We start from the raw sequence: 19,370 nt of genomic DNA, 5'->3' as shown, positions 1-19,370 counted from the left end.
TCTTTCTACTCCTCCCTTCTTGTCACTTGGACCTCTAGCCTCTCCAACGCCAGGACAAGTGTCTTTCCTGTCAGCATTTTAGAACACTGAGCTTCTTCCAATAGAGTTCAGTTTTTGCTTCCCATGTTCAGATCATTTGGCTTCTATGTCATATAGCTCTGTTAAGGGTCTCTGCTTGAATCTAAAGTGTAATCACTCTAGGATTTAGAAATGCTGTGATGATGGGGTGGGCCTGGGAAGAGATTCTGTTCCTATAAGAGGCGAAGGAGCTTCCATAAACCATAGATTAGAAAGAATGAGCCTCAGGAAGGAACAAAAGTGACACTGCCAACATTTTATTTAAGGTAAGAAGGCTCGGGTTAGGAAGGGGTGCTTCTGAGAAGTACAGGAGGCAATCCCACCCTGCCCACAAAGAACCATGCCTGGGTCTTAGTGTGAATTTCAAATAGCAAAGCATGGATAAGAAAACTGCTATCCAAAAACTGATGGCACATTGGGATCCTAAGGTAGCCGCAGCGTGAGTACCTAGAGACTTTCATCAACCACACAAGATGTTGCTAATGACTTTAGCAGAACTGGAGGTGGTTTAATCAGAGCCATTTCTGTGCTGATGAAGTCAATCATCGGCACCCTTAGGTAAGTGGCATATTAGTGCTGGCAACATAACAGTCCCATTTGTCATCAGCACTGGCAACTATAGAATACATCACTTAGGAGCACAGGCAGAAGAAGAAAACCATGGAAGACCACAGTAATCAAGACAACTAAGTCACAGAGTGACTGTGAGATGTGCCCCAGTGTCAAAGTTCCTGTAGATCACGTTAAGGTGATTCTGTGGGTCTGTAATTTGCCCCTGGTGCACTGGGTTAGAGAATTTGTCTAGAAAACTTTGGGCTTGGAATGGATTTAAAGCCTTCCAGCCTAATCCCTTCTTTTGGTTGAAGTGGAATCTCAGATCCTGGAAAAGTTGAGATATTCTCAAGTTCAGAGGGATAAATTAGGCTTCAAATTTTTCTGATTTTTCATCTAGTGTTCTATACCAAACACTATATAATAATTTTATTAAACATAAATCTCTTACGGTAAAAAACTTTATTTTCATATCTTATTAAGTTATTTTGTTAAGATTTATTTAATTGAAAGGCAAAGTTACAGAGAGGGAGCGAGACCGTCATGGAGAGAGAAACCTTCCATCTGCCAGTTCACTCTTTAAATGCCTACAGTAGCTGGGGCTGGGTTAGGTCAAAACCAGAAGCCTGGAATTGCAACTGGGTCTCCCACATGGGTGGTGGGGCCCAAGTACCAGCCATCTCCTGCTGCTTTCCCAAAACATTAGTAGTGAGCTGGATTGGAAGTAGAGTAGCTGGCACTCGAACTGGCACTCATAAGACTCTGGTTTTGTAGGTTTAACCTGCCAGGCTGCAATGCCAACCCCATGAAGTTATTTTTGTATAAAGGAATCATCAAGAAATGCTGATGAAAAGAGAAAAATATCCTCCTTATTTGTACTACAAATATGGACTACTCATGGACTACAAATATGTACTACTCATGGACTCCAAAAGCTAACTCCCTCCTCCAACTTAGCCCAGACTTATGCTCTTGGACTTTATTAGATTAGTAATTCCTCAAGAGTCTCCTTTTCTCATCAGCCCAGCTCCTGCTACCAGTTTTGACAGAAGTAGGTGTGTCTAGGTTTCTGGTGAACACCTTCAGGCTAACACAGAGACTTCTGTTATCTGCATTCCAGCTGTGGAAACTGACAAGCCTGGGCATTGAAGGATGACACTGGAGGAGGAAGGGCCTGAGATCAGTGGAGTTTTGACTGGAAGATCCTGGGAGCAGTTTCCCCAGAACCAGAAAAACAACTCTGACTGTGCCTCCGGCAGAAAGATGAACGGAGGCTGCTTTCTTCCTCCTCCCCTGCTTTTACTTCTGGTATTGTCTAGGCTGCTCTGAAACCTTTCCCTTTAAGCATCTTTGACTGCTTTCTTAGTTCTGAGTCTGAAACAAAGCACTTCAACGTAATGCATCCTTTTCATCCTTTAAAAATTAACCTAAAACATAGGATCCTTATTGGAAAAAGCTTAAAGTCATATTAAATATTATGAAACAAAAATCTATACCCTTTAAAAAGGTCAAGCAATAGGGGCAGAATATACACGTGCAGTCAAAAGTATCCTAGGTACGAGCCAATATCTAGTAGTCATGATTTCCTTAATACATTTCTAAAATGCTGTGTCATGCTTGTATCTACTCTCTTATTTAGTTTTCATATTATCTCTATGACATTTGCCATTTTTAAACAGATGTAGAAATTGAGCTTAACAGAAATTAAGAGACTTACTCAAGTAAATCTTAGAGTAGAATTTAAACTTCTATATCCATGGAGATCTTTTAATCCTCAGGTTGAGTGTATTATAGCAGAAGATTAAGGTGGAAATGGCAATTAGGAATACTTTTGTTACAGAGGAGAAAGATTTTGAATTATGGTTTGATAGTTATGAAAGTGATTATAACTTTCACTAAGTGTTGATTTTGTGCCTATTAGCCAAGTTATTTATGTCATCTCATTTTAAGATTCAATATCCTGCTGGCGCCGTGGCTCACTAGGCTAATCCTCTGCCTGCGGTGCCGGCACCCCGGCTTCTAGTCCCGGTCGGGGCGCTGGATTCTGTCCCGGTTGCCCTCTTCCAGGTCAGCTCTCTGCTGTGGCCTGGGAATGTGGTGGAGGATGGCCCAAGTGCTTGGGCCCTGCACCCCATGGGAGACCAGGAGAAACACCTGGCTCCCAGCTTTGGATCAGCGCGATGCGCCAGGCGCAGTGCGCTGGCCGTGGAGGCCATTGGAGGGTGAACCAACAGCAAAAAGGAAGACCTTTCTCTCTGTCTCCGTCTCTCTCTCTCACTATCCACTCTGCCTGTCAAAAAAAAAAAAAAAAAAAAAAAAAAAAAAAAAAAAAAAAAAGATTCAATATCCTAATCATCACTCGTCACTTTGCCAATTAAGAAATTGAGGGTTAAAAAGAAACATTAAGCATTGGAATCCATATGGTGCAGATTCTAACTCAGTGTGTTCCCCAAATATGTGATGTTCACAGCAGTAACCCAGAGAGAAGCCTGGATCTTCGGGCGAGGCAACTATAAGTATTCCCACGAGGGTGGGGGAAAAGCCTTGTGCTAAGACAGAAAGACAAACTGATTAGAGGGAAATACTGGGAGCAAAGAGGGATATGAGAAAAGGATGAAGCACCCGGAGAGGGGGTAACTTACGGCTTTTTGTTTTTAAAGATTTATTTATTTATTTGAAAGGCACAGTTACAGAGAGGTAGAGGCAGAGGCAGAGGGAGAGAGGTCTTCCATTCACTGGTTCACTCCCCAAATGGCTGCAATGGCCGAAGCCGGGCTGACGCAAAGCCAGGAGCCAGCAGTTTCTTCTGGGTCTCCCACATGGGTGCAGGGTCCCAAGCACTTGGGCCACCTACTGCCTTCCCAGGCAATAGCAGAAAGCTAGATCGGAAGTGGAGCGGCCAGGACTTGAGCCAGCGCCTACATGGGATGCTGGCATTGCAGATGGCAGCTTTACCAGCTATGCCACAGTGCTGGCCCCCAGCCTATGGATCTTAAAGCCAAAGTTGAGGTATTAGGGTCTCATTCTCCTGGCCTTGGGATCCTATGGCATAGTCTTATTTTTTTATTTGACAGACAGAGTTAGGCAGTGAGAGAGAGAGACAGGGAGAAAGGTCTTCCTTCCGTTGGTTCAGCCCCCAAATGGCTGCTATGGCCGGAGCCATGCTGATCCGAAGCCAGGAGCCAGGTGCCTTCTTCTGGTCTCCTATGTGGGTACAGGGGCCCAAGCACTTGGGCCATCCTCCACTAACCTCCCGGGCCACAGCAGAGAGTTGGACTGGAAGAGAAGCAACCGGGACCAGAACCGGCGCCCATATGGGATGCCAGCGCTTCAGACGGAGGACCAACCAAGTGAGCCACGGGGCCGGCCCCCCTGTGGCATAGTCTTGGGCAGGATTGTGACACAGAAAGACGGTGGACTAAAAGATGGTTTTACTTCTGTGTATCAGACAGAAAAGACTAGAAATCAGAAAACTTCCAGAGAACTCTTTTCCAGTCTCTCTTAATTACTGATGATGGTCCCTGTATTGTGTGGAAACTGATTCTGTGTCCAGTTCTGATCTACGTACTTTACATAGATCTACGTCTTTAATATTTCCGATGCCTGTATGAAGTAAGTGTGATCATCCTCCTCCTGTTACAGTTAAGAAGCTGAGATTCAGGGAGTCTGTGTACAAGCAAAGTGTAAGGCCATCATCCTTTAACTAGGTCTGAGTGACTTCTCAGCACTTGTATTTTTCTCTTATACTGTTCTGCCTCTTACTACTTTCTATGACTCAGTAGCAAGGGTACTTCCCTTCAGAGTATCCTCATAAGCACAGCTTTCTACATATAACCAGTTAAGAGCAGCAGAAGAGAAGAACCCAATCAGATGTTAGTTTCTCTGCCTGGACTAAGAAGTTCTTGGCTTGAGATGTTTCAAGTTGAGCTCAAGATTTAAGCAGGATGTTCTTCCACACAACTGTAGCTTAGTGAAAGCTTTAGAAAAGGTGTTAATTATGCACACTATCTGCAGAGGTTTCTTTTTCATAAATGTTCGCTGTCAAAGAAATTAGCCAGTTTCTAAGAGCCAAATGTCACTGTGTAACGGCAGAGACTTTAAAATAGATCAAAGTCAAACTTTTCCACTCTCCTCCCTGCAGGGGGAGCGAATGGAAACCCCAGGAGACTGCAAGAGAGTAGCCCAAGAGCAAGACATTTCTTTGAAGGGTCATGTCTCGTCTTAACAATGTGTCTAAAGTTTCCATTCCCACAACAGACATCCTTGTTTCAAAATCAAAATGTTTTCTAAACTAGAAAAAAGCACCCTGATAATCCAGGAGTCTCACGTACTCCCCAAAACACCAGGTCTTTTTTCCTAAATCGACAACATCTATGTGAGACACTAGACATAACAATTTCAACTAGATCTCTGTGTGGCCGTGAGAGCAGACTCTTCCAATCCCATGCTGTCTCTGTTGGCAGACAGAGTCAAAAGGTCAGAACTCACAGAAATGTCAGGTACAAGGCCAGCTGCATAATGGAGGGGTTGACTTTGCAGCCAAATAGACCCTGAAAACTCCTGCAACATCTGAATGTTAGCACAGGTTGAGCATCCCCAGTAAGAAATTCTGAAATCCAAGATGCCCAAAAACCTGAAATTGTTTGGGTGTAAGAATGATATCACAGGTGGAAAACTCCACACTTGATCTCATGTGACAGGTCACAGTCAAAACACAGACACGCACAAAGGATCGCATAAAATTACCTTCAGTCATATGATATACAAATGCATTTCAAATCTACTCTTGGGATGCATCCTCGAGATACCTTACTAGGTATGGGAAAATATTCCAAAATAGGAAAATATCCAAAATCTGAAACAATTCTCATTCCAAGCATTTTAAATAAAAGACACTCTTCCCTATTGTGTAGTGGTTAAGGACCGGGCTTTGCACTTAAAGAATCAGAGTTCAAATACTAACTTTGATAATGAAAGCTGCAGAATCTTGAGGTAATTATTTAGCTACTCTAAATCTCAGCTTCAGAAAGGTTAAATGTATAAGCATGTGTTAAAGTATTTAGAAACACTGCCTGGCATACTACAAATGTTCAATAAACAGTAGTTTTAGTTGTGATTAATGATATTCAGGTCACTAGATTTAACTCAAATGTAAACATTTGAAAATATGTAGTCAAAAGTATTGCAAATGATCATTGCTTCCAATAAGGGGTAGGAATTTAACCTACTGGTTAAAAGACTGATTAAGATGTCTATATCCTGGGGCCAGCGCCGTGGCTCACTTGGTTAATCCTCCACCTGCGGCACCGGCATCCCATGTGGGCGCTGGGTTCTAGTCCCAGTTGCTCCTCTTCCATTCCAGCTCTCTGCTGTGGCCTGGGAAGGCAGTGGAGGATGGCCCAAGTGCTTGGGTCCTGCACCCACGTGGGAGACCAGGAGGAAGCACCTGGCTCATGGCTTTGGACCGGCATAGCTCTGGCTGTAGTGGCCATTTAGGGGGTGAACCAACAGAGGGAAGACCTTTCTCTCTGTTTCTCTTTCTCAGTGTCTAACTCTATCTGTCAAATAATAATAATAAAAAAAATGTCTATATCCCACATCAGAGTTGTGTTTAAGGTCTGACTTCAGCTCTGACTCAGCTTCATGCCGATGCAGACCTTGAGCCAGTAGTGGATGATTCAAGTATTTGGGTCCCATCCACCCCCATGAGAGACCTGGGTAGTGTTCCTGGCTCTCCACTTCAGCTGTAGTCATTGCAGGCATTTGTGGGAGTGAACTAACAGATAGGAACCATCTCTGCCCATCTGCCTGTTTCTCTATGTCTCTCAAATAAATAAGTAAACAATTAATTTTTTAAGAAAAGTAAAATAACCTTTAAGTGCAGAAAATATTAAAATCTGAGCATATCATTTATTACACATGAAAACATGAAGCAAAATTCTAGTTCAAATTTTCAAAAATGTACCATGATGTTGTCCTGTTGTGATGCAGAGATATCATTGTAAATGCATACAGAAAATTTGTGAGTAGGCAATCAGTGGACTAAAGCAGATTCTCATCTCTTAGAAAAGAATCAAATTATCCTCATACACTAGTTTGAATGCTCGCTGGTTGAAAAGAAGCATGAAATTCAAGGAAAACATGAAAGTATGAAGAATATCTAAAAAGAACAGAAAATAGAGAAGAAATCTGAAAACTGAATAATGAAGGAGTGTCAATGAAAGAATATCTGTGATAATACTTAAATAATGTGAAACACAGTGAATTCCTGTAGACCCAATGTTCTGTTCTAGGGCTAGTGGGAGATATGGAGGTTTCAATTTTGCAATCCATAAAAATTCATTTATCTAGGTATATTACATTGTGGAACAGAACATGTCACCATGTATTCTCAAGGAGCCCACAGTGAAGGATTGTAATGGAATTCTTCCTTTCTCTGTGATGGAAACATAATATCTCATTCTTCAAGTTCCTTTCTACTGCTTGCATATCAAATCTAGTATTTCTTGCATGAGATTGCTAATTGGACAACTAAGATACTGAGAAGACATCACTTCAAAGCTGTCTTATTTTTCTGAGAAATTTAGTTTAGAAGCCTTCAGAAATAGAGAAATCCAGGGGTAGTTCAGAATCAAAGAACAATTGTTCTGATGCAGAGACTCCTGCAGTTATAGATACACATTTCTTGATTGGATTAACACAGTTTGGTGAGAGAACAAGAAATTAGCATTTACTAGACTCTCACCATGATATGATCAGAAAAAGAATTGTTTGATGACCCACTTTTTCGTAGGCATCATGATCAACTATAACCAGCACCGCCCATAACGGATGAATCAGACCTGCAGGGTAGCACCAGGCTTCCTGCCAGAGGCCCCTCTCCAGCAGCTTTCCCCACAGCACGCACACTTGATCTGATGGGACACAGCACAAGGAACATAATTCCTGTGACTCTTTCATAGTCACACACCAGACACTTATTCAGGGAACTGTCCTAAACAATAATATTCATGGAATTTCCATGAATATTCAGTGAATGACAAAAAAGAAAACTTCAGATATTACTCACAGAGTTCTCTGGAAAGCTAACCCCTTTTGCTTTGTGAGCTTTTTCTCCACAAGGGATAAATGAAAAGAGAGGGTGGACGTAGATAAAGAGACAAGCAAGCTTTTGGTGTAACCTCTGAGTTGATGTCTATCCGGTTGGATTTGCAGGAGCACAAGGGGGCTTCCAGAAATTCATGAAAATGCATATTATGAAAAAGCTATGCATGGATTTCAAGAATTTTTGCACCAAAGTAATTTTGTTTAAATTATTTATTTTGTTTATTTGAAAGACAGAAACACACAGACACACACTCACACACAGAAAAAGAGAGAGGGTGAGAGAGAGAGGTAGGGAGAGAGAGAGAGGTAGAGAGGTAGAGAGAGAGAGATAGAGAGAGAGAGAGAGAATCCCTCATCTGCTGGTTTACTCTCCAAACGTCCACAGCATAGCTGGGCACTCAATTTAAGTCTCATGTGGGTAGCAGAGACCCAAGTACCTGAACCATCGTCAGTTGCCTCACAGGGTATGCATTAACAGGAAACTGGAATTGAGTTGAGAGCAGATCTGAAACTCAAACCCAGGAACTCCAATATGGAATAAGCCTTCCCAAGTAGCATCTTAGCCACTACATAAATGCCCACTTCCAAACTTAATTTTAAATCAATTTTCCATGAACCTTTTGAAGGACCATCATATAATCCAAGCCAGATGGTGGGGTGTCCTCCCTGCCACATCTAATTAGATGTGAATTTATGCTCCTTTCATTGATGATATTCGATCTCCAATATTTATAGTTATAGACTAGGCAGCCCTTGAAGCCCTTCAGGTTTTCCTGGGTAACCCTTGAAGTCAGGGTGATAGGAAAAACAGAACATTTTAGATTGTTTTGATGCTGAGATTAAACATCGTTTTATATCTTTGAAGGCTTAAAATTATTTCATTGAGGAGATGCATGCTGACATTTGAATCCTAGTACTAATTAGTGTGGAAAGTAGATTAAGATTTAACAATTTCTAATTATACTTATACTTTTAAATGTTAATTTTAACATTCATGACATTAAGAAGAAAATTATGCTATAATTTCACTAGCCAAAATCCCAGAGGCTATTTTACTATCTGAGTTATTTCGATATATACTTAGATACATAGATATTTTGCTTAGATGTCATTACAACAAATACACAGTTTTGTATTTTTTCAATGGACAGGTAACCTTGTATGCTTCTAGTTAGTAAAATAAGATATTTTGAAGCACATATACATTGTGAAATGGTTAAATCTAGTAAATAAACAAATGCACTATTTGACATGGTTACTTTTGTAATGAGAACTCAGAACAAGCACACTGTACATTCTTCAAGAAAATACCATTAACTATTGCCACTTTTCTTTATAATAGGGCTCTTGAAATGAATTCTTTTTATAGAACTGTAATTATATATTAATTGACTAACACCCCCCCACCCCAACCAATCCAACCTCTGCTGACCAACATTTTACTCTCTAGTTTTGAGATTTAATTTTGTAGATGCCACGTATGAGTGAGATCATGTAGTATTTTGTGTTGCTGTGCCTTATTGCACTTAACATAATGTCCTCCAGATTCATCCATGTTGTCACAAATGGCAAGATTTCACTATTTTTAGTGAAATAATGAAATAGTATTCCATTGTGTGTATATACCATGTTTTCTTTATCCAATAATCCATTGATGCGTACTTCAGTTGATTCCATATTTTGGCTATTGTGAATATTACTGTAGTAAACAAAGGGATGCGGATGTCTCTTTGACGTACTTATTTCAATTCCTTTGGAAATATACACAATAGTTTGGTTGCTGTGTCTAATGGTAGTTCTATTTTTATTATTTAAATACTTTTTTTAAATTGAGAGAGAGAGAGAGAAAGAGAACCTCCTGCTTACTGGTTTACTCTTCAAAATGCACACAATGTATGAGACTGGACAAAGGCCAGAACCAGGAGCAGGGAACTCAACCCAGGTCTCCCATGCAAGCAGCAGTAACTCGATTGCACCACTGCAGCCTCTCAGGGTTTGCATTTTCTGGAAGCTGGAGTTAGGAACAGAGCTTGGAATTGAATCCATGCACTCTAATGGACATCTTAACTGCTGGGCTAAATGTTTGCTTCTATTTCTAGCTTTTTAAAGCATCTTCAGACTGTTCTTCACAATGAAAACACTAATTTTCATTTACACTAGTAGTATATTAAAATAATAATAATAATAATATTAGAATTCCCTTTTATCCACATCCAGGTTAGTATTTGTATCAAAATATCAATCATATTCTTCACAGAAATAGGGGAAAAATCCTAAATTTCATGTGGAATTACCAAAGACCCCAAATAGTCAAAGCAATCTTGAACAGAAAGAACGCTACCTGACTTCTAGGTATAATTCAATGGTATAATAAGCAAAAAAGCATGATGCTGGCATAAGAATAGATGCATAGACCACTCAGTAGGGTAGGTAGCCTGGAAATAAATCCATGCACTTATGCAAATTGACTTTTGAAATAGATGAAAAGAACACACAATAGGAAAAGGACAAAACTGGGTGGCACATGTTTAAGAGTGAAATTAGACCCTACAGAATTAACTCAAAATAGACATGTAAGTGAAATATGTAAATATCTGAAACTATGAAAAAACTAAAAGAAAATCTAGGGGAAATACTTTTTGGCACTGGTCCAGGCAAGAATTTTTTTGAATAAGACCTGAAAAGCATAAACCATAAAACCAAAAGTAGGCTGGTGCCTACTAGGCTCACTAGGCTAATCCTCCGCCTGGGGCACCAGCACCCCGGGTTCTAGTCCCGGTTGGGGCACCGGTTCTGTCCGGTTTCTCCTCTTCCAGTCCAGCTCTCTGCTGTGGCCCGGGAGGGCAGTGGAGGATTGCCCAAGTGCTTGGGCCCTGCACCCACATGGGAGACCAGGAGGAAGCACCTGGCTCCTGGCTTCGGATCGACGCAGCGCGCTGGCTGTAGCAGCCATTTGTGAGGTGAACGAATGAAGGAAGACCTTTCTCTCTCTCTCTCTCTCTAACTCTGCCTGTCAAAAAAAAAAAAAGTAGCAAAATAGGGTTATATCAAACTAAAAACCTTCTACACAGTACAGGAAACAGTGTAGAGGGCCTGACCAATAGTAGATGATTGTGTCATGGAAAGCTTCCCAAGATATATCTATTGGTGACTTTATTTTTCAGTCCTTTCTTTGCCAATGTTTCTATTTGCTTAGTTTACATGTTACAAGTTGAATTATACCCTCCTCCAATTTTTCTGTGTTAGAATCCTAACTCCTGGTACCATTCAATGTGTGACCTGACTTGTAAATTGGTTATTACAGATAGAATTATTGAAGTCGAGGTGATCATTAAGGTGGGCTCCATCCAATTGGACTGGTGCCTATTAAAAAAATTGGTGTGTGTGGGAGGGGCGAGAAACAGAGGAAAGATGATGTGATAAGACAGGGAAAAGACAGCCATGTGCAAGTCAGAGAGGACCTGGAATAGACTTTTCCTTCACAGCTCTCAGAAGAAAACAGCTCTCCAGATACCTTGATTTCAAACTTCTGGTTTTCAGATACCAAATGTCTGAGGTTTCAGCTACCCAACTAGGGGCACTTTGTGACCACAACCCTAGAAAACTAGTATAGTAAGGCTTACTTGCTGCACGTTTGAAGGAATGATTGAACATTATTTCATTGTTTTATGAAAGGAGAAGCTGTTCACTTGCACAAGGAGATAACTGCATCTCAGATCACAGAGAACAGACTAACTGCACAGTGTTTAAGGGAGATGAGCTCAGCTTTATTAAAGCCTCCACAAAAAAGGAGCCACCTGCCAACAATATGAACCATTATAGCCAACATTATTATCCCTTCTGCCTCTCGTGATATATTTTCTTTAAGGTCACCAGTGTGATATTTAGGAAATAAAAATATAATGAGCCTTAATTTCTACTCAATAGCCTGCAATAGCTTGGTTTCATACTCAGAACAAAATTCCAAGTTTATCATTCTGCCTCTTTCTTCCTAGCTCACTCCATGCCAGGCTTGCTGGATTATTTGTTATTTCCCCCATCTTTGAACTTTCTGTTCTCTCTAACGGAAGTACTATCTACCCAGATTATCTGTCTATCTATCCATCCATCCATCATATATATCTTTGTGCTTTAATCTGTCACTTTTTTCAGGCCTCCAAACAAACACATTGCTCCTTCAGAAAGGGCTTCCCTGGCTATCGTTTGTAGAATTCCTCAACATCTAAAACAACACCTACAACATATCAGGTATTCAAATGATGTTTTTTTTTGAATGAATGAGAGGGTGAATGACTTCAGATTCTACATATCTCATTTGCCCTGGAAATAATTCTGAGACATGATTCACAAATCCATAGACTGGGAAGAGGATTGAAAAAAATCATTTACCTTTCTGCTTTAAGATGAATGGAATTGTCTGGAATTCTAGATGCCACTCACTAGATGCTTATTATTCATTATATTATTTCACAAAACCCAAATATTAGCAAGGAAGATAAAATATAGAAAATATTAATAATATTGATGATCTTGCAATATAAATATGTAGGTATTAAAAAGGGCTATAAAGAATGTCTCAGGTAGCATACTTGCTCAGACCGGGAAGGCAATAAGAGTATATCAGTCTCCTGTATGCAATCCTAGTTAAGGCTAGTGAAGCAAATTTGCCAGCTCTGAGAATTTGGGAAAATTACCCAAACTTTCTAGGCCTCAGTCCCTTCATCTGTAAATAGGGATAACAATAAATTGTGCAGTAGCAATTCAGTCTAACTATGGTACAGTTCGTAGAGCAGTTGCAAAGTATTTGCTAACTTTTAAGCATAAATTTATCAAAGTCTAAAAATAGTGTATACAGTTCAAAATTATAAATATTATCTCTTTCCTGACACAGCTTTTAAGACAAATTTTATTGAAGTAAGACATGTATCAGAGAAGTGCACAAATTATAGAGTTGTATCTCAATGAATTTTTACAAAACTATTATGTGACTATTTAATGCTGTCAATAGGCCAGCAACCTCCTAGCTACTTCTTTTTGCTGTTTCTATTTCTGAAGTTACCTATAACTCCTATCACTGTTGATTAGTTTTCCTGTTGCTGAGCTTTTGTGAATGGATTCTTGTGTGCTATTTCATGTCTGGCTTCTTTAATCAACATTATATTTATGAGACTCATATGGTTGGATAAAGTATTTGTTTATTCTTATTACTATATGGTGTTCTATTGTAGGATTGCAGCATGGATTACATGAAGATACCTCAAAATGATAATGGAAAAGAAATTTAAATATATTTTGGTGCTAATTTTTTTTGAAATTTACACATAGTTTTTCCATTATATGCATTTTAATGAACTTTTTGCATGCATTGATTTCAATTTTTTTACACTCAAAGAAACTTATCCTTTAATTCTATTTTCCAAGGACATTTAGAAGTACGCTTGTATATATTTCTCATCCTATGAAAGAAGGACTCAGCAGGAGACAGATTCTTAAGCAAGAGTCAATTGATTCCTACAGAAGCATATAGGGGGTATTCTGTCTTATCTCCTATTCTTCCTGTGAGCTCCCAATGGAAACCCATAAAAAAGAACCTAAGAGTGAGTGCAAATTCCCACTCTGTCTGAGCCCATGTGCTATTCCAGACTGACAGGTGAATCCACACTTGGTAGCCAGTGATTCAGCCCCCTACCCCTCTCATGATCTGCCACAGATGACTGGGACTATATAAATGCATCCCTTTCATCTCTGGGGGAGTCTACCCTTCCTAGGAGTTCAGACAACTTGCTTATTCTGTGACCCTAACTCCACCATAGGCTTAGAAAAGGAGTGATTTTATGGTTTCATCAATGTTTTTCATTGTCAGGATGGAAGTAACACATTATGTTCAATTTTTATACCCTAGATGGAAGGAGAAATTTCAAATTTCAATCTTCATAATATGTAGGCAAACTAAAGTTCACTCCCACTCCTAGAATGTAGCAGTCCAGATTTGCAAATCAGAATTGATGCTGTTTCCTAGGGTGTTCCCGTTTGGACAATGTTCTGCAATGCAATTTTTGTCTCCGAAGTACTACTAGACCCTCTCAAGCTCTGCTGTGATTTTTCGTCATTTTCCTTGTGATTTCTTGACCTCATGTTCTAAACAGCATAAGCGTCATCAAATTCCTCAGGGGAAAAACTGATGATCACTTTTCAGCATCTCATTCTTTCAGAAATTTTAGTTCCTTAAGTCTGGATGCCATGACAGCCAAGAGCATACCTTTCTGTTTCTCAACCCAACTTGCCATATTCAGGAGTCAGATGGGTTAACAGGCAGTCAGTGGAAACTGGGGTGCATTTCTTTAGTAATCTTCCAGTTTTACCATGAGAACAGCAAGGGAGTGGAGAGTCCATCCTCCTGAGCTCTCAGTTTATTGTGAAAACAAGTTTCCTATCCCACTCTTCTGGATGACTTTTTCATTTTATCACGAGCAAGCCAGACAGGATAAAGGATTGCAGATCAGGTCTTTTGATTGTTTTTGTCCCTGCCTTGTAACTGCATGTCAATCTGATTTTCAAGTTTTTTGTTTGCTTGTTTGTTTGTTTGTTTTTTTTTTTTCCAAAACTGTATTTGAAAACTCCACTGCCACTGACCACCTCAGGTCTTCCTCCCTTGGGGTCCCCCTCTTTGCTGCTTCGGCAGGAGGTTTCCAACTTGAATATATCCTACTCTACTTTCACTGCCTTGTTCTGTGGTAACTCTTTTTCACGTGAGACAAAAGACCGAGATTGTCTTTCTGTCACCACTTCACCCATAACAATATAATCCAAAAATCCCACTACTGGGTATATACCAAAAAGACATGAACACATTGTATCCAAGAGACACCTGTACCACCACGTTTATAGCAAAACTGTTCACAATAACTAAGATATGGGATCAACCAAGGTGTCCATCATCAGATGAATAAAGACAGTGTGATATACACACATACGCACACACACACACAAACACAAACACAAAGGTATATTATTCAGCTATAAGAAAGAATGAAATTCTACAATTTGTATCAAAGTACATGAAACTGGAAGACATCCAGTTGAGTGAAATAAGCCAGATACAGAAAGATAATTACTGCAGGTTCTCTCTTATGTGTCAGAGCTAAAATTAAAAAAAAAAAAATCAAGAAACAAAAAAGAATGAAAGAAATGCCTATATCACAAATGACCAACAAACATATGAAAAAATATTCAACATCACTAGCCATAGCAAACTGCAAGTAATCACCTCACCTCACTTCCATAAGAATGTCTCAATTCTGAAAGAATTACAGAGAGAGAGATAGAGAGAAGAGACAGAAAGAGATCTTCCATCCACTGGCTCACTCACCATGGCAACTTAACTTGCTATGCTAAAATGCTGTCCTTTGTAATGCAATTTTAAAATATGTTATCTCAAAAACTAGAAAAAAAAAGTAAAGGAGAGGTAAAGAGGGTGGGAGAGAGAGGCGGGAGAGAGGAAGGGAATATCATTATATTCTTTGAATTATATCTATGAATCTGTTAAACCTAATTAAAATCAAAATATTTAAGTATAATAAAAGAAATGCCTATATTAGTATTGCTGCAAATATAGTTTTGTCAAACTTTGTTTTACATCTTTGTCAACCAAATGGTTAAGACTGGTATACTGCTATAGTTATAATGATCTGTGATTATTTTAAAATTTACTCTATATGAGTGAAATTGACATTTTCATTTGATTTTTTATAGCCCTTGCCTACATTCCTTCTGAACTAGATTCTAGAGGTTTTTTTTTTTCCTTTTTTCATTCTTTTTGCTTGTTGAAATCTTTATTTAGTGTAGCATTAAGCTCTTAACTGCAATGTGAATTAAAAATATGTTATCTTGGAGGCCAGTGCTGTGGTGTAGCAGGTAAAACCACTACCTGCAGTGCCAGCACCCCGTATGGGTGCCAGCACCCCGTATGGGTGCCAGTTCAAGTTCTGGCTGCTTCACTTCTGATCCAGTTCTCTGCTATGGCCTGGAAAAGCAGAAGATGGCCCAAGTCCTGGGGCCCCAGCACCTGCATGGGAGACCTGGAAGAAGCTCCTGGCTCTTGGCTTTAGATTGGCCCAGCTCCAGCCATTGTGGCCATCTGGGCAATGAACTGAAAGGCCACCACAAAACACCAAACACCAGAGTAAGGGAAAAGGTTAATGGCAGGGGGAGGGGGAGGGTTCGACAGGCTGCCTCGGCCTGTGTGAGAGAACAGCAGCCTGTACTGGGAGAACAAGTCTTACACAGCTTTGCAGAGGTAAGGAAGTGGGAGCAGCAAGTCCATTAGGGTAGGGCTGAGGCTTATGCTTGTGGTTGGGCCACTTGGTCACCTGACTTCTAGTAAGCCGGGGTGGGCTTAGGATTGAAGCTTATTGTAAAAGAAGACCTGAGATGGCCGGCGCCGTGGCTCACTTGGCTAATCCTCTGCCTGAGTCGCCGGCACCCCGGGTTCTAGTCCCTGTTAAGGCAGCGGTTCTGTTCTGGTTGCTCCTCTTCCAGTCCAGCTCTCTGCTGTGGCCCAGGAAGGCAGTGGAGGATGGCCCAAGTGCCTGAGCCCCTACACCCACATGGGAGACCAGGAGGAAGTATCCGGCTCCTGGCTTTGGATCAGCGCAGCACCGGCTGTGGCGGCCATTAGGGGAGTGAGCCAATGGAAGGAAGACCTTTTTCTCTGTATCTGCCTCTGTCTCTAACTCTCTCTCTCTCACTGTCTAACTCTGCCTAGCAATAAATAAATAAATAAAAATTTTTTAAAAAAAGAATACATGAGGCCAGAGCCTAACATGGTGTCCAGGGCTTAAGATGGCACCCCAGATAAGACCCCACCATTTTACTAATATGAACTAGCAGATGCAAGCCCTCTGTCTCTCTCTGCCTTTTCCTCTCTGTAACTCTGCCTTTCAAATAAATCTTTAAAATAATGTTAACTGGAAAATTAAAAAAGAAGAAAGGAGAGGGAGGGATGGAGGGAGAGAGGAAAGCCAAGATCATTATTCCTTATAATTGTATCTGTGAATTACATTAAATCTGTTCTCTGTATATTAAATACATAAATAAATAACTGGAAAAATTTACCTGTCTCACAACAGGTAAAACTGAAACCATTTTTCTTACCAATATTTCTGAAATGAATAAGCTGTGTGGGTTCTTGCCACATATTTGGAGAAGAATTCTGAATGCTGGCTTAAATGGACCAGGCAGCGTGGTAAGTTTTTAGGCTTTTTATTTAGTGAGGGAAATGCAAAGGAGAGTAAGGGCTTTAAGGGAGAAAGAAAAGTCCAGAAGTTAAGTTGGGGCCCATATGGAACAGAGAGCAGGCCAAGAGCCACACGCATCGAGCGTTTAGTTATGAGCAGCCACAAGCAGCTTGGCATGAGCAGTGAAGTGAAGGTGGAGAGAGGGCAGCCCAAAGGCCACGCGCCCTGAAGGTGTGGGGCTACAAGGGATCAGGGCATCGAGGGAAAATAAGGGAAGGCCTACTGTGCTCCAGGCCTTTTATCCACTTCCGAAGGGGAGTGCTTAATGAGTCTGACTGGCAGGTGGACATACAGGTGTGGTCAGGTAGGGGCATGAGATCACACAGGGGCGTGGTGAAGACCTAGTCTTCCAGCTCACAAACCTAACCAATGTTATCCTATCTGTTTGCCTACATCAAAATGGTGATGAAGGAAGCAGACTTCCGTTCTTGTCTCATGTGATGGAAGAATTTCCACGTAGACAAAGCAGTGAGCAAAGCAAGATTTATTTAAGTCTCAAGTGATTGAGACAAGTGATTGTCGAGACTTTTAAGCATCATTTTGGGGTTGCAGAATTCAGAACAGCAGCTAATTATCAATCAGAGAGTAGGAACAAAACCCATCAAAAGGCCAGAATCCTGTTTAGCTTTCTCCTGGTAAAACAAAACAGCCATCAGAAGGGCTTGGTTGGTAACTTCTCTTTTTTATTCTCATGATAAACTAAAAACTCAGAGGGTGGAATCACTACTCCTTTGTTATTCTTGTGATAAAACTGGAAACTCAGAGTAGGATTGGCACTTTTATCTTGTTGAAGGCAGCAGCTGGGGAGAAGCACACATTCTGTATTGTCTTTTTTTGTAAAACTTTTATTTAATAAATACAAATTTTTAAAGCACAAATTTTGGATTATAGCAGTTTTCCCCCCCCCATAACCACCCTCCCACCTGCAAACCATCCCATCTCCTACTCCCTCTCCCAAAAGAGACTCTCTTTCTTCATTTGATTGGGATCCAACCTAACTGCCTATTAGTCCATCTACATCCTCAGTACCTCTGCCTCTTAGCAACTTCCCCCAGTGCAGCTCAGCTCCTTGGTTTTCTACCTGGGGCCTAAAGGTGGCAGATGTTCCCAGGGAAAAGTGGCAGGCAGAGTGGGATTTGCCTCAAGGAGCTTTTCTTCTCTCTAGGATATTGGTCGCAGAGGCTCTGGAAGTTTTGATGGCTTTGTGATGCTTTAAAAAATTTTTTCTGCATTTTTTTTAAGATTTATTTTATTTATTTGAAAGGCAGAGGGACAGAGGGACAGAGGCGAGAGAGAGAGAGAGAGAGAGGGGTCTTCCATCCTCCAGTTTACTCCCCAGATGGACACAACAGCATGAGCTGGGCCATTCTGAAGCCAGGAGTCAGGAGCCTCCTCCAGGTCTCCTATGTGGGTACAGGGGCCCAAGGACTTGGGCCATTTTCTACTGCTTTCCCAGGCCATAGCAGAGAGCTGGATTGAAAGTGGAGTAGCCAGGACTTGAACCAGCGCCCATATGGGATGCTTTTTCCCACTATGCTGCCCCCCTCTCTTTTCAGTTTTGAAAAGTGTCTGGCTTTACTTATTGTTTCATTACGAAACTATTTACGTTTATTTAAAAATTATTATTTTAATATTAATGTCCCGAGGGCCCTTGTCTATTTAGATAAAATTCTAGTTATCGGCTACTTGTAAATGAAACAGACAACATGGTATGATTTAGAATTTATTTATTGAGGGAGCAAAATAGGCAGGAAGGTGATGGCTTTATAAAAGGGAGAAGGGGGTTCAGACATTTAAACTGAGAGTTGCACCCCACGCTTTTCCAGGGAGTAGCCCAGAGGCTGCAAAAGAGAGAGAGCACGTGCACAGGAGAGCAGCCACAGGGCCTTGCGGGAAAGCAGGCGCCAGAGGTGGCCAAAAGACCATCCATGCCAAGAGGAGTAGGGAGGAACAAGGGTGGGGGAGGGGTGTGATTTTCCAGTTCCTGAATCTAATTTCATCATGTCTGCTTGCCCATATCAATTGGGAGCAACAGGGTCTTATATTATAATCCATCATTGCGAGCAGAAGAAGCTTTGAATGTGTTCTTGCCTTCAAGAACGTGAAACACGGAAGGATTATTGTCCCAGTACAAGAGTTTTTAATATGTTCTGTATGTAGCTAGGTTTCAGTATACTGGATGACTTTTTTTGGGGGGGGAGGGCAGGTAGAGTCATAGACAATGAGAGAGAGAGAGAGACAGAGAGAAAGGTCTTCCTTCCGTTGGTTCATTCCCCAAATGGCTGCTATGGCCAGCGCTGTGCCGATCCGAAGCCAGGAGCCAGGTGCTTTCTCCCA

The sequence above is a fragment of the Oryctolagus cuniculus genome, chromosome 7 (genome assembly GCF_051225735.1).
Source record: "Oryctolagus cuniculus isolate XC-2025 breed Fujian yellow rabbit chromosome 7, ASM5122573v1, whole genome shotgun sequence".
Classification (NCBI taxonomy): domain Eukaryota; kingdom Metazoa; phylum Chordata; class Mammalia; order Lagomorpha; family Leporidae; genus Oryctolagus; species Oryctolagus cuniculus.
This window is presented reverse-complemented; position numbering follows the sequence as displayed.